The sequence below is a fragment of the Alligator mississippiensis genome, chromosome 3, assembly GCF_030867095.1.
Source record: "Alligator mississippiensis isolate rAllMis1 chromosome 3, rAllMis1, whole genome shotgun sequence".
Lineage (NCBI taxonomy): Eukaryota > Metazoa > Chordata > Crocodylia > Alligatoridae > Alligator > Alligator mississippiensis.
The window spans coordinates 223,760,880-223,774,940 of NC_081826.1; positions in this window are offsets into that span (position 1 = coordinate 223,760,880).

Consider the following 14,061-nt stretch of genomic DNA (forward strand, 5'->3'; position numbering starts at 1 on the left):
GACATGTTTGGTGAGCCTGGGCCAAAAAAACTCACACTTAAAAAAGTGGGGTGGTGAATGTGGCAGCAGTGTGCGCCACCTGAAACCAGAGCCTGGCCAGCTGGAGCTGCCATCCAGGCTCCCTGCTGCAGGATCATCACAGAGCCCCCGGAGGCTCACAGGACCCCAGGGAAGGCTGCTGGGGCCAGCCCAGGTACTGGCCCCAGCCTCTCCTACCTCACTCAGGACAATTTTCTGCATGTCAGAGAACACATGCACAGACATTCCCTGGGGACAAGTAGCAGAGGCACATATTGTGCCACTACTGTTTGTCCCTGCAGAAACGCACTCATGGGGGCGTGCTGAAAGTATCCAGAAACTGTAGCAGGAGAAAGTTTAGGTGTGCCAAGACATAAATAAGGCTAAGAACCAGACCCTCACAAAGGAAGTAGTAAGTCTCTTACTACTTTAATATACATTTTTCTTTATATAAATTCCTTTATATAATAAAGTGTTGCTTCCACACCACAAGCCTCATAAAGATACTATGGACCACATAGAACAGCTCACTCACCTTCACCCAGTATCTGTGAAAGGGTTAACATTGAACTTTCCCCCTTATGCTTGTTTCCCCAGAGAGAAGGAGAAAACATTTTAGCACAGTATCTTGACTTTCCTGCTTCTATTCCAGGAAAGAAAAATCATTTTCCCCACTTAAGACATACATCAATTTTAGAGGTCTAATTTCTGGGAAAAAAGGTGTGTGATATATGAGTAGATAAGGTAATCAGATGGCAGAATATATATCCTTTATTACAAAAATGCTAACCCTAAATATCTTTGAATTAAAAATTCTGTTAAATTATCATTAAAATTTAAATTAAGGGGAAAAAGTAGAGAAAAGATATATTTTTGTGGTCTTTGACCAATTTTAGTACAGTTGTTTAGAGGGAAAAGTTACTGCAAGTCAATACTAAATTCTTGAACAAATTCTGACAATAGTGATGTCATTTACAGCAATTGAGCTATTGTGGAATTTCAGATTGTTCTCACTGACTTTACTGATAAAGGTGGCAAAATATAGCTTTAATTTGCCACAGCTTTGCAGATATTCATCAACCACAATCACATCAGCCACAATAACCAGCCACAACTATTAGCCACAATATTCTTCATTCTTTTTGATGACAAATTTGTAGAAATGTTAGATGAGCCAATGTTAACCCCTGGCAACAGGAGTGGATTTACAGAAAAATCAAATCAATAAGCTTATAGTTTGGTTAAATCAGAAATAGGTGCCATTCAATCAAGGTATAGTTAAAAAGGGGTGAATAAAAGCTATGAAGCCAGATTGTTCACAGAAAAATGTAGAGATTCAATAAATATTGAAATCAATTAGCAAATGAAATTATATCTTAAGAGAACTGATAGAAGCCTATTAGTGACCAAGTCACTTAAAGGTCAAATACACAGGATATTTAACAATATGTATCACAATATAACATGCTCATGGCATGGACTCTGGAATCAGGCGTTTCAATCACCTGTTTTTGTGTGGCTCCATGAATTCCATAATTTGCATAAAAATAAATTCCAAAAAACCACCATGGACATCTGCAACAAATAGAGACTCCTTTGTGGTGAATACTTAGCTATGTAAGCATTTGCATTATATGCTGAGATTATAAAATATGAATGTGGGGCATTGTGGATCCTCAAATCCATTTCTTTTCTATTACAAGCAAATGTGCCATATAATCGCCCAAAATATATATGTTTGTAAATCAGTCCCATATTTTCCAAAACTGTTTGCAAGTGTACTTGAGCATGGGCTACAAAGTTTTCACAGCACACAGTAGTATAGAAAAATGGGCTTGTATTCTGGGGTGTTCAGAACCATTTTGTCGTCTTTTGACCTCTTCCATTTTTTACCTCTTCCAGAATCATTTTGACCTCTTCCATACAAACGTACATTTCATGGACATTAAAGGGCTCTCAAAACTATTAATTATAGTGAATGTTCATAGGGCAGACTCTCAGGGTAGACTTTCTAGATAAAGAGACAGCCTACTATTACAAACCTAACCTTTCTAATTAAACCATTTTTAAGTAACACTTAACTTGGTTTACCTAGTCAGTTTTTAAAACAAAAAACTAAGTTCAAACCAGATATGAAGTCACTCAAAAACAAAACAAAAAGATTTCTTTATAGGTCAAATACACCTTTTGAGTTTACCAATATACATGTTTTTGATTTCATGAAAACCCCATCTTTATTCCTTTTCCCCTTCCTCCTCCAAAAAAGACTTTTAATTTAACCTGAACAATTTTTTTCCTCCAGTTTTTGATTCTGGCCACTGAACTGAAAAATCTGTTTTTCATGCTCCTCTGCTGTTCAGTCCTGGATAATCAGAGCTTTCAGGGCATGTTAGAAAGCATTGTCTAGTTAAGTAGATAGTGCATTGGACTGGGAGTTTGGATACATGAGTTTTATTCCAAGGTTTACATTCAAAAGCTTTTCTAACTTTATCCCAACCATGAATTTGGTCCAGTAAAGGATATCGGCCTAAAATACCCTTACCTTTCACATTCCAAGGTCTACAGTATACTTGCTCAGAGAAATTAGGCAAGGGGCTTGTCCCATTTGTGAGGGTAACAATAAAGATGCTGATACATACCTTATTTTTCTCAAAGTGCTTTTAGATCTATGATGTTCCTTTCATTTCAGTGGTAAATGGTGATGACAATGTCTCCAAATACTTTTGAAAATGAGAGGCTTTGTGAAATGGGGGATGTAAAATCCTCAGGGTGGAGGCCCTTCTGACTGAGGCCTCTTTTTTGCTGTAAAAGCTTACTGCCTTACATTTTCCATTTCATTTTATCTGATACAATTAAAAAAAGACTTCTGGAAACTTTAGACAAAATATATATAATAGCTTATTTTAAGTAAAATAAAACCTGAACATTCCATCCTTAATTGGCAGGCTCCTCTTTTAAATATCCCCCAAAGCATGGATTACAATTCTGATTCACCTCATAGAAAACAGTTTTGATTCTAGACTAGCTTTTGTGGTCTTTTAAGCAATTGCTTAAGTTTTCACTGAATATTCTGAGAGCTAAAAGTATTTTCTTACTTTTCATTGTCTTCCAGTTAAGAGAAAACTGTAACATAAATTGAAAGCTTTTCTCAAGAATTGGGGGACTTGGTTTGTTGTAACATTCCTTAAATACATGAATGGGGTTTTTTTTAGGGAGGTGGTAGTACTGTTATTTTAGAGGAGGGGTTCCCAAACTATGGTATACATACCCCTGGGGGTACACAAGACATCTTTGGAGGGTATGTGGGAGAAATTGTGTAAGGACGGATTTAATTTTCATTATAATAATAATTGTCATTAAGGGGTTAAAATATAAACCATATGTTGGTAGGGGTACATGGGCGGCTCTTGAATCTGGAAGTGGGTACTCATTAAGAAAAAGTTTGGGAACCTCTGTGTTAGAGAAAGCAATCTCTCCTTTAAAAGCTCTACTAAGCTGTGTAGGCAGTGGGTGTGGGGAAGAGAAGAGAACTTCCTATTTGAAATCGAAAGGTAAAAATATTCAAGGGTCTGTCTGTCTTTCTCTCTCTTTCTCTTACTTTCAAAGTTTGTTTTGGTCATCAGAAATTCTGGACTGTTTGTATATGTATCTGATCTGAATATTCATGTTGAAATGCCCAAGAATATCTCTCCCAGATTTATTCTGCATAGAGCACACTAAGAATACTGCTCTCTCCATTTGCTCTACACCACTGAAAGGATTTTTCATTGCACATTGAAATCCCTTTCTGCCAGACTTGCACAGCTGTTGTAATCTCTCTTCATTAGATCATTGTTGTTCCAGTTTGAGAAGGCTGAGTAGCATTGCTTTGCTTGGAGTGAATGCCCCTGCTACACTGATGAAACTTTTCTTTCTTCTTGCTTCTCCTTTTTGATTGCCTCTCCAGTTTCCTTCTCTCTTGGCATGCATGTGTACTTGTACACATGCCTGAACATAGAGCTATGGCAGCAGTGTTGATGAATGCTAACAAGGGAACATTTGGTGCAACTCCAAGTAATCATTTTGCAAGTAATTTATTTGGATATTGAATACTCGGCCTGCATTTTCACAGTACCCGCCAAAGCACAGCCTCTTTCTGCACTAATCTGACACTCGTTCCAATGGGACACATTCATGCCTTTTATTCTGCTTCTGGCTTTCTTACAGGGGATATAGATTCTTTACCTAAGGAAGAAAAGCTTCTCAGCTTAATTCCTTCCACCCACTCAGCTCCTCAAAAATCAGACTTTTTGGTTCAGCCATTATTCAGTAATCAGCAAGGAAGATTTGAGAGCCAGAAGATCAGAACATGTGATAATAACATTGTCTTAGGGGAAAACCCTTTGTCTCAGTGAAAAGACACCCACTATTTAATGCACTACTACACCATCCTGGTAATAAGTGGCTCAGATTTAGCCCTGATGGTGGGAAAAAATGCAAAGACTTGTGGATTAAAAGATAACTAATTTTTCTTAAATTTGAAAATGGGGAGCAGAGTGATTTCACTTTTATCCATTGGAGGTGGGCTGCAAATCTGGTAGTACATTTTTTAAACTGGCTACTGATTTTGAGTATCCCCGGTTTTGGAAGCTTAGCTATAGAAACAATGGGGCTCGCAATGATAAGAACTAATAACCACAATGTACCTTATTAAAATGAATAAGATAATATGTGAAAACTCCAGGCATCTCAAGTTTGGCTCCAGGAAAATGATGCCCACAATCCAGGTTCATGTTTCTGACTTGATTTCTCAGTGAAGAGTCTTGAGCAATAGTGATTATAAACTAGTCTTCCCAAATATGACCATGAACAAGACTATGCTTATGTGGAGCAATGAGATAGATTGGCCATTGTGTCTCTTCTGTGTTACAGGTTCTCCAGCCACACATAAACATTGGGCATCTTATTCCCAGTTTTAGGAAATAAAGTCAATAATCAGAACACAGGACTGCATAAGGCACAGCCTTTGACTTCTACAATTATGCTTATTTTGAGAACAGCGCACAGTTGAGGGCAGGAGGGGTTATTCTCTATGAGTATTTTGTTTGAATATACAAAAGGTCAGGAAATTCTGCAGTTGTCAGTCACCTACATCATTAATACATTATCGATCATCATTTTACAGATGAACATTAAGAATCCCTGAGGTTAATAGCTTAAATTCAATGGAATTTTTCCAGAGTGAAAGTGCTACAGTAAACTTAGGCTGTTTCGGTCCCACAGTTTCTGTTTATGTGATTTTAGTTAACCATTGGCTTAAGCCTAATATATTTATTAGTTTCCTAGCCTTTTCTAAGAAAGCTGCTATTAAACATCTTGAAACCATTTCTGAGATATAAAGATAATATGAACAGATAAAAATGTTTTTGCATCATACTCATTTTAGAATTTGAAGGTTACCGTCTCGTTTCTGTAAGGGTATAGTTTTCCTTTGTGTTTAAACATATACCCAAATACTCTGCTACTGCCCTATTAGTCGGTAGAGATTTCTATATTCCATTATAACTTGCATGAAGCTGCTCAGAAGACTATGTTTGTCCAATCAGAAAGTTTTTTCCTCCCATACAATCTAGAACAGTGGCTCTCAACTGTTTTATTAGACTCAAGGCACCACTCTTTAGAATCAAGGCAGCCCTTGGAAAATGCCAGCTCTTAGCTTTCATGAGTTTCTTGACTATAGAAAAATAATGGAATGATTCTATTGCAAAGACAGACAGACAAGAGCATATTGGAATGTTTTTAACACTATAGATTCCTATCTGAAATCTCTGAATTATCTTGTGAATCAAGTATAAGTTTTTACACACTGCTTAGGTTAGATTAGGCTAGGTTAGGTTCCACACCTAACAGTGTGTAAACACCTACACACCCTGCCAATCACGGCAACATGGTTAAAAATCTCTGGCCAGGAATACACCTTTTTGGGGTCAAAGTTGCCTATTGTGACCAAGTGCAAAGTTGCCAACATATAATAAAGTTCGGAAGCTACAGAACTTATTTTATCTCTGAGTTTATGTCACTTATCATAGAACTTGGACAGAATCATAGAGCTTGAAATAAAATAAGCAATGGCAGTATATTTGTCATTGGTACATAACTGAAATGAGTTATTTTTCAGTCAGTCTGGGGTTTTTTTGTTATTGGAAGAAATCATGTACCCACCGTAGATTTAATTTCTCATAACTTCTATTTCTATGTTTTTTTCTTAAAAGCAGACTTTTAGACAAGCAACAATTTCTTGATTTAAAACAAGTTATTTAGTAGAGAAAAAATAGAGAGTAAAACAAAGAATAAAATGCATGAATAAATATCTAAACTTTAGTTTTTCTGTAAGGCATTTTCTTAAAGATTCTCTTAAATTATATAAATGAAGTTAGCCAGGAGACCAAAGGTCATTTCCCTTTCCCAATGATCTAGTTAGCAAATTCCTCTCCCCAGTTGTCTTTTTTTTCTGGGAAGAAACCTTGACTATTCCCATTATGAGTCTCTTACCACATATTCCAGCTTCTCTTTATCTCAGAAAATATTGCCATATTTGGGGATCTCACTCCCTATTGTGACAGAAACATCTTTTATGAAGGCATAGTGGTCCAGGATTACCTGAATGCTAAGAAGAATTGAGGAGGAGATAGGAAGCCTGAGAGAATGTAACCAGTTTTTAAAAAAGGGGCATATCAATATTTATTATATCAACTATACGTAAAGATTTAGTCTCATAATTTCATAAATCTTCAATCAAATCCAAAGCCTCTAGTCTCTGCCTGATTTTTGGAAATTTTATTTCCTGCCCTTATCAAGAGTAATTTTCCCTTTGGTAGCCAGTCAGCATCCTACCTTCCTACATATTGTCTTCTCTCTTCCCTGTGGAATGAGCAGGGTCTGGCATACACAGCTCATTCACATTCCCTTCAGCCTCAGAAGATGGATTAATTGTTCTCATGTGATCATTGGCTGCTTGTTCTTATATGGTCATGTACCCTGCCATATCACCTCACCTCAGTCTAGGCCAGGGGTAGGCAAAATGCGGCCATGGGCCGGATGTGGCCCACCAGGTCATTCTATCCGGCCCACGGGGCCCCTAAAAAATTTAGAAAATCAATATTAATTTGCCCTGGGCTGCCTGTCATGCAGCCTTCGATGGCTTGCCAAAACTCAGTAAGCAGCCCTCTGCCCAAAATAATTGCTCACCTCTGGTCTAGGCTGTCCCTTCCAAACCACTCTGTATAATGTACATTTTTATTATGTTATTGTTTGGCAATGTTGCTATCTCTTGAGGTTGGAAAAAATAAGCAGTCATACATCTTAGTTTATACGACATTATATTTTAAGTCAAAGAGGCAAAGACAAACCTCAGGCCTTACAAAAACTGAAAACAGCATTGATCACCAAAAAGCTGTGTCTGAAAAGGTCAAAAAGAACAGGGAGAGACCAAGAACTGCTAAAAGCTGAGTTGAATTAAATCTTACAAAAGAAATTCAAATAAACTAGTAAGAGGTTTGAGAGAGCCAGGGGGTTCTGGAAAGTGAAGCAGATATAAGTCAAACAGGCTCCTGTTATATTGGGATATTTACTATCACTTTTTTTTTTGTTAAAGTTCTTCAAACCCTCATAAAATTGTACTTGGATGAACCTTAGTGTTTCTGGCATGGCTGGGAAAAATTCTCATTCCCTTCTGTTGTCTTCAACCTCTTGGTTTCCAAGATGGAGGCCTCTGAGGTGAGATCTGAGGGAAGACAGAAGACTTGGCTTCTCTGATATAGGGCATTTTTAGAGAAATATTGAGCATTAAAAAAATACGGTAACTAACACTCAGGAATTTGTTATGCATATCTGGGCATCGTTGGAAGCCCCAGTGAGTGGAGGACGGAGTTTCTACCTGTGAGGATTGGGCTGTGGAAATGGCCAGGCAAAATGGGCTCTCAAAGAAAAAAACCTACAGGCTATGAGGAACAAAGTGGTGAATTTGGAAGGCGCATCCAGGAACTATATCATCCACAATGTCAGAGTGTCCAAGGGTCCAGAAAAGGAAATCGCACCTAGTTTGTGAAAAACAAAAAAATACTAGTGTTTTAAAACTCCCTTCAGATACTGACTTGCCCATGGGTCTCATTGGAAGAAGCCTGGTCTGGGAGAATAACCTAGGGCCTTCATGGCCAAGTTGCTGAGATGTTGTACCAAAGGTGGAGTGCTCAAAATACCAGAGCTCTGTCACAACCCAAAGGTGTGATTTTGTTTTTGTGTGTGCTTTGGCACCACTGAATTATTTTCCCGCCGTTTTGAAGCTTTCTTTGCAGGGTGCATTTCTTCTTTGCAGCACAGAAATGCACAGTGCAAAGAGTTCCCACCATTTGTATTAAAATTTGAGCCCCATTATTGGCTTGTGTTAAAATATTCCCACGTGGCGGCTAGCGATTGGCTTGCTAGCCGTATAAGAGGCTTGAGTGGTTTCTGCCCAAGTTGGAGAACTTGGAGAACTCCGAGGAGAACCCCCACAAGGGAGGACTCCACGAACATCAGGAGGAGGAGACTTCATGTCTTGTGAAGATCTCTAAGCGCTGTGGAGCCTATTGGACCCAGCGTGTTTCAAGAAGACAACAGGGATCTGATCAGCCTCTAGCCTCTCCCCGTCACCGAGCGCAATCCTTGACGTATCCCTCTTACCTGCGCGCAAAAAAGGATCCACGGAGCCTCGACAACTCCGTGTGAGTGAGTCCGAGTACTGTCCGAGTCCTCAAACTGGGGATTTAAGCGGAGCTTTGCCTGGGAAACTGTCCAGCCTACACAGCGACCATCTACGGTGTAAGTAAACAATCTTGAATCAACCATTACGCGTCCGTGCCTAATTCTAGCGTGTTGCCTGCTTTCTCCGACCCAGCGTGCCCGGGCTGCTGGCCACAGCACGCGGTGCGAAAAAGGGCCCGGATCGCTCCCGGCCTGCACAAGCTCTAGGAAAGCTGACATGGAGCGAGCCTGCTGTTTCTATAATTCTGTTTCCCAATCTTCCCTGTGAGGTGGCTGAAAAATGAGCCCTGATTAAACAGCACAATTAAAGGTGGGATTCAAAGAACTGAGATACTTCACGAAGTATCTTGCTGTCCTGAATCTGATTCACCAAGAGGAGACCTACAGTCTAACCATAACGAAGCAAAAAACCTTAATTATATCGATATCACAAGGAGGGGGCAAAGCTATGGAATAAGCTACCTAGTACACAAACAAAAGAGAGAGAAAGAAAAAAGTGAGGGTTTTTAGACTGCTAAACACTTAACAATGAGTGTCATTTATAAGAGTTCCTTTTTAATATCTTTATTGTTGCAGGGTAGTAGAAAGCTTCGAGTTACATCTGTTCAAACCTTCCTGGTAGATATAGTAAGACATACCATATTTCCTCTCATAGAACTTGCTTTTCCCCCAAAAACAGCTGGGGGAAATTATGGTGTTCACTGTATGTGAGGAAAAGGACTACTCATTGGTTCATAAATTTGTGAAAGAGGGGAAGGGGCAAAGGAGGAAGGGCTCTGGGAGCCATGGTAATTAATGCTGATATCACTTCCCACCTTCCCCCACCAAATTTCTGGACCCTTGGGGAGGTCCCTCCCCTACTACACACCAGATTGGGACTGTGCAACCAATGTCCATGGCCAGACTCAGCACAATAAGCCCACAGCCCTGGACCCAGCACACAGCTCCAGAGCCAGAAAGTGGTCTAAGCCTGGGACTGCATATGGCCCCAGAGGCAGAGTGGAGGGTTGGCCCTGGCATGAAACTGTGGAGTATATGTCCTGGATCAGATCCTGCAATGTGGTGTGGCAGATCAGGTGGGCCCTGGTTCATGACACCCATCCCTGGTGCCCAGGCCCCAGCCCTGGAGACTCTAAACCTCTGGGCTAGGGACAGACATTCAAAAACCCAGACCCTGAATTGATTCAATCTTTGCAGGTTAGTTGAACCTGCAGAAGTTGAACCAATTTGGAGGCAGACAGACATTCACTTTTAAATCAAGAAATGTAGGCACGTGCCTACAGTGGCCCAGGTCAGAAGCCGGGGGACACTAGAGCAGCCCTCCTTTCCTTTCCACACTGCTGAGATGAAGGGGGGCATGGCCAGGCCCTGGCAGGACACTATGATTAGAGAGGGGTTTAATCCCCCACCCTGCCTGCACAGTCCCCAGCCTGGAGGGGAAGAGGGAAGCAGCAGTCTCCTCCCCCTCTGCCCCCCACCGCTTTGCTGCTCAAGGGGCAGGGAGTGTTGCAAGACCCCAGACCCCTAGCACTCTGAGGCAAGGCGGGGTGGGGGGAGGGGTGCTTCTTGTGTGTTGTCTATTGATGATACTGAGCTTTTCAGTCTCTCTCCCTGCTTCTTCATATCGTCTGCAAACTAGGTCTTTTCTAACACCTTTCTCTGTCTCCTCTGGAAGATTGACTGATTGCAGTCAGCTGCCAACAGATTACTTATCAGAACAAAGTTTATCAGCCCATCAAGCCCTACAAAAGAAAACATCTCTCTCATTAGTTTCAAGCTCTCCTTATCTGTAGGGTGTATTTGCATTTGCAAGCCCCTAGCGATTTGACTTTGTTCCAGTGAAATTGGAGACACACAGACAAACACCTCTCAGCATTAGCTATCATGGAGTGGGGAGCATGGTCAGATACTGCGGTCTGTGCCCTGGGGTCTCTGCCATGGGAGAGGGGCAGGAGGGGGGATCCCAGGTTGAGCAACCAGCAGTGAGGTAGGGGGTGGGGCAGGGAGAAACCTGACAGAGGCTGCAGTCCCTTAGCCAGCTGGTGCAGTGATAGCATTCAGGCTAAGAAGAAGAGGGGTGGGGCCAGCCCTGCTCTGTGGAGCAGACAACCCAGGGCTGCAACCCTGAGGGCTGCAAAGCATCCAGGATGCTGGGGGAGTCAGATTTAACTTAAACAAGGAAGGGGTCTGGGACAGAAATTTAATAAACCTGTTCGACACAAATCAGTTAAGTCTTATACCACATTCGACCAGTTTTATCTTAAACCAATTTCGGCCATTTTGAAACTGCTTTATGTGCACTGAACCTATGCTCTGTTACAAGTTTAAATCAGTTTCTGATCACTTAAACTAGTTTATGTGTAACTTCTGTCCTTAGCCCTGGTTCTTACCTGTACTCCAAGATAAGATTTTTTGCTTTCTTGGGGTCTTTCAAAAATAGAGGGCTTCCTTTTGTCCCTTTTGCAGTTTATGTTCGAATCAAGCCATGTGGTTGAGCACTAGCTGTAGTTCAGGCCCAACCCAAGATAGGCCTAGCCCCTTTTTGTTGTTTCATAGCTGTTAGGTCTCAGCATAACAGTGTATCTTAGACTAAATGTCCAGGCTGAAGCTAAGTAGGCCTGGTGCTCTTTAGTTGTTTTGTTCAGGCTCTGGTGCAGGACAGGCCTGAGTCCCCCCTTTTTTGTTTTACAGCTGTTACACCTCAACATGGCTATATTGCTGAGCCCCACTGTACATTTGCTGCATATTTGGGCCTGGCTTGGGGCATAGCACAGTTTGGAACTGGCCTATGTTGTTGCTTTTGTAGCTCTTTGTCCTGACCAAGCAGTGTGATTGGTGCTGGTTGCAGTTCAGGCTCTTTTGCTGTTTGGCTGGCTTTTCTTTGAGTTCTCTTGTAGTTTCCTGCCTCAGCAGATCTGGGATTAGGACTAGAAATTTTGGGGTGCAATATGCTGAAGAAAGCTGCAATTAACCCATCAAAGTTGAGCACAGTGCTACAGCTTCTCAGGGAACAACGAGGGGCCCCTTGCAATGCAGAAGGACCTACGCACTCTAGCAGTTCCCTGCAGTGCAGTGAACCCATGGAGCAGCTCATAGGACTCTCTGGTGTGGGCCCACCTCTCCACCCCATTGTTGAAGGGCAGGTATGGGGGTGCAGAAACTACCCATTGAGGAGCTCCAAGTCCCAGATTACCTGGGTATGGGTATAGCCTCCCCAAGAGGGTGCCATCTATAGACCTTGTTTTTTTAGTTTATATGTTTGAAAATTATACTTAGTGTTTAATTTTGTTTTTTCTGTATTCTTTGTAATACATTTGGATTTTGTGTTTACACTGCTTGCGAAGGAAGTGTTGTTGGTCTTATTGGACACCATAGTGATTCATTTAGTGTTTCCCAGGTAGTCTGGGTGGGGGCTCGAGCCAAGGTAAAATATATTTAGTAACCCAAGATTGAACCTGGCCCTTGTTGCTACTAACAGGTGCTCAGCAGAAGGGTTACACTCCTTTCTTTTTTATTCCCTGTCATGATCTTTTCAAGACTGTGCTTGGGATTGTACATTGTCATAAAGTCTAAATATACGAGCAAAGGTCAATACTACAAACTATGGCAGTGTACAGATAAATGTTGTACATTTGATTTAAGGAAACTGGAAAATTGCCAGCTATATACAAACTTGAACATAGAAAATGTCTGCTACAGATCCCCACACCAAGGGGAAGAAATAGATGCAGGGCTCCTGAGGCAACTCTTGGAGACCATAAAAGCTAAAGAGGCGGTAGTCATGGGGGACCTAAACTACCCGGACATCTGCTGGGAGACGCAGACAGCAAGGTCCCATCGCTCATGCAGGTTTCTAACCTGTGTACAGGACCTCCACCTGACACAGGAGGTGCATGGTCCCACTAGGGGGAATGCCATACTGGATCTGGTTTTGGCAACAGGGGATGACATGATAGGGGACCTCCAGATCGGTAGCCATTTGGGAGACAGTGATCACCTAATAATAGAATTCAACATAAGACATCGAGTGGGTAAGGTAACTAGTAGGGTGAAAGTGCTAGACTTTAGGAAAGCTGATCTCAATGCACTCAGGCAATTAGTCAAGGACGCACTGCAGAGTAGGAGTTTTGAAGGGATGGGAGCCCAAGAAGGGTGGCTGTGCCTTAAGAAAACGATCCTTCGGGTACAAATCAAGACGATCCCCGAGCGAGGCAAAAGAGGAAAAGGGGCCAGGAGGCTTCCATGGCTGACCAGAGAAATCCAGGGCAGCCTAAGGGCCAAAAGGGGAGCACATAAAAAGTGGAAACAAGGTGAGATCACTAAAGATGAATATACCTCCTCTGCTCGTGCTTGTAGGGAGGCAGTTAGACGGGCCAAAGCTACCATGGAGCTGAGGATGGCAACCCAAGTAAAAGACAACAAGAAATTGTTTTTTAGATATATTGGGAGTAAAAGGAAGGCCCAGGGAGGAATAGGACCCCTGCTAAATGGGCAGAAACAATTGGTGACAGATAGGGGGGACAAGGCTGAACTCCTCAACGAGTTCTTTGCCTCAGTGTTCCTAAGTGAGGGACACGACAAGTCTCTCACTGGGGTTGTAGAGAGGCAGCAGCAAGGCGCCAGACTTCCATACGTAGATCCTGAGGTGGTGCAGAGTCACTTGGAAGAACTGGATGCCTTTAAGTCGGCAGGCCCGGATGAGCTCCATCCGAGGGTGCTGAAGGCACTGGCCAACATCATTGCAGAGCCACTGGCGGGAATATTCGAACACTCGTGGCACACGGGCCAAGTCCCAGAGGACTGGAAAAGGGCTAACGTGGTCCCCATTTTCAAAAAGGGGAGGAAGGAGGACCTGGGCAACTATAGGCCAGTCAGTCTCACCTCCATCCTTGGTAAAGTCTTTGAAAAAATTATCAAGGCTCACATTTGTGAGAGCCCAGCAGGGCAAATTATGCTGAGGGGAAACCAGCACGGGTTTGTGGCGGGCAGATTGTGCCTGACCAATCTAGTCTCTTTCTATGACCAGGTTACGAAACGCCTGGACACAGGAGGAGAGGTGGATGTCGTATACTTAGACTTCAGGAAGGCCTTCGATACGGTATCCCACCCCATACTTGTGAACAAGTTAAGAGGCTGTGATGTGGATGACTACACAGTCCGGTGGGTGGCAAATTGGCTGGAGGGCCGCACCCAGAGAGTCGTGGTGGATGAGTTGGTCTCGACCTGGAAGGGTGTGGGCAGTGGGGCCCCGCAGGGCTCGGT